Genomic DNA, 2,100 nt, shown 5'->3' with positions numbered 1-2,100 from the left:
GGAGAACTGATGGTGTACAGACATTTTGTAAACTGAAATAAAAAAAGCTGAAGCTTTGAAAAATATTAGAATAAAAGCTGTAACAGCAATGATCTTAAAACTGTCCAGTTATAATTCAGCCGTTCAGAAGAACATCAGTATTAAAGTTCTGATGGTGAAGAGACCTGAGATGTAACACAGATTGTATATCTGCTATAAAAAGAAGGATTGGTGAATACCAGACTGTGGACGGTACAGAATTATAAATATCGAATCTGAAACGAGATCCCAGTGGTATGCAGGGTGTCGGCCAGGCTCTCTGTGTGGATCTGGTTACACCCTGTGGCAGAGGATATTTTAGGAGGGGGACGATTGAGCAAGCTTCTTAAGGGTAAGTGCATGCTCATTAAAATGAAGAGATTTAGAGTTCAGAGACCTGCTGTCAGAGTCTAGATCTGCACTGGACATGACTGGTGGTTCTGAGGTAATGAATAAACAAGATTATGGATCAGCTGCTGGTTAAAGATCTGCACATGTTCAGGGTTCAAAGCTTGAACTTTAAAGTTAAACATTATTTAAACTGTGTGTGGAGGGTACAGGGATGTTACTTAAGAGCAAGAAGAATGATAATACAGTACTAGCTTAAATATAAGATAATACATTTTTTTTAGATATTGTACTGTAGAATTACTTTAAATATTCAGATGCAAAATGTCCAGAAATATTGTTTTTAATTAACAGCATTTCTGTGAAGGTATAGATCACAGATATCGGATCTCCTAGATGTTTACTTTTTACACCAGCTACTTAGCATTTATTATTATTTATATTAAAATACTTTACATGTTTTATGTATATCTGTACACTTACTGATACATGCATAAAGTTTCAGTGTTTGAAAGGTTCCACAGTGAGCAGGTTTGTTGGTACCAGGTGAAGGAATCATGATCGGGTATAAAAGGATCCACCAAAGGATCAGTCTGTACAAGCAATAATGTGGGCGTGGCTCACCACTGTGTTCCAAACTTCATCAGAGAATCAATCAGTTAAAAAAAGATCATTTCTTAATGCAGGATTGTAAATAATTTACATTTTTTACAATCTACTGTACATAATATTGTGAGAAGATTCAGGGAATCTGGAGCGATTTTAGTCCATGTAGGGCAAGATGAAAACCACAGTCTAATGTTTGTGACCTTTGAGCCTTCAGATGGCGCTGCATGAGAAACCGTCATGTTACTGTGATATACAGTATATATAGCCACATGGGCTTGGGAGTGCTTCAGAAAATCATTGTCACTTAACACAGTATCAGATGGACTGAAACACAGTGGAAATGTGTGCTACAGCCAGATGAGTCCACGTTAGTTTATTATTATTTCAGAAAGACAAGACCACGCCTCATTCTGCACGTTACAATGTGAGTGCGTGTGTTCGACCAGCCTGCCTGCAGTCCAGATCTGTGTTCTGTTGTAAATGTCTGGCACATCATGAGGAGAAGAATCAGACGACGGCGAGCACGGACTGTTGAGCAGCTGAATCTCGTATCGAGCAAGAAAGGAGAAAAATTCCACCCACAAACCTGCAACCATCAGTGTCCTCAGTTCCTCACACAATAAAAAGGGCCTTGCTCAGGGGCCCAACAGAGCTGGGATTCGAACTGACAATCTTCCGATTGATAGCCCAAAGCTCTACCCACTAGGCTCCCACTGTCCCACAATGCCCATCCTGCTTTGTGCCCTGAGTGTGCCCACTCTGAACAAACCGCAACCCAACCAGGATGAATTGGTGCTGATGATGTAAAACATTTTAACTTTCTATTGTGTGTGTGTGTGTGTGTGTGTGAGTGAGTGATTGACAGGTATGTGTGTAATGTGTGTATAAGGGTGTGATCCTGAAACGATTGTGCTCTTGTGTGGTGGAGGTGTAGCGCTGCACCCATTACGCTGAATGAGAGGCGGATACGGCTGCTGTCGACATTTCTTCCTTCACATCTCTAGAGGAAGTGCAGGGTGAGGTGTGTAAGTCAGCGCCGGCTCAGAGTCTTGAAGTGTGTAGCAGTGTGTGTGATTGTGTATAGGTGTGTAACCCTAACCCCCCGTGGTCCCTGCGTCCTGGTGG

General features: G+C 41.5%; 1 protein-coding gene across 1 annotated transcript in view; it reads left to right on the top strand.

The window, feature by feature from the left end:
* Nucleotides 1-772: 772 nt before the first annotated feature.
* The window catches only part of rhof (ras homolog family member F), a 9,883-nt gene continuing 8,555 nt past the window's right edge, over nucleotides 773-2,100 (top strand). Inside the window, exon 1 of the mRNA XM_063014716.1 lies at nucleotides 773-2,100. This exon is cut by the window's right edge and continues 119 nt beyond it. The gene's annotated coding sequence lies outside the window, so the exon portion shown is untranslated.

Source organism: Trichomycterus rosablanca, chromosome 18 (genome assembly GCF_030014385.1).
Source record: "Trichomycterus rosablanca isolate fTriRos1 chromosome 18, fTriRos1.hap1, whole genome shotgun sequence".
In the NCBI taxonomy this organism is placed as follows: domain Eukaryota; kingdom Metazoa; phylum Chordata; class Actinopteri; order Siluriformes; family Trichomycteridae; genus Trichomycterus; species Trichomycterus rosablanca.
Note: the sequence above shows the minus strand (reverse complement) of the source record. Positions and strands in the feature narration are given on the sequence as shown.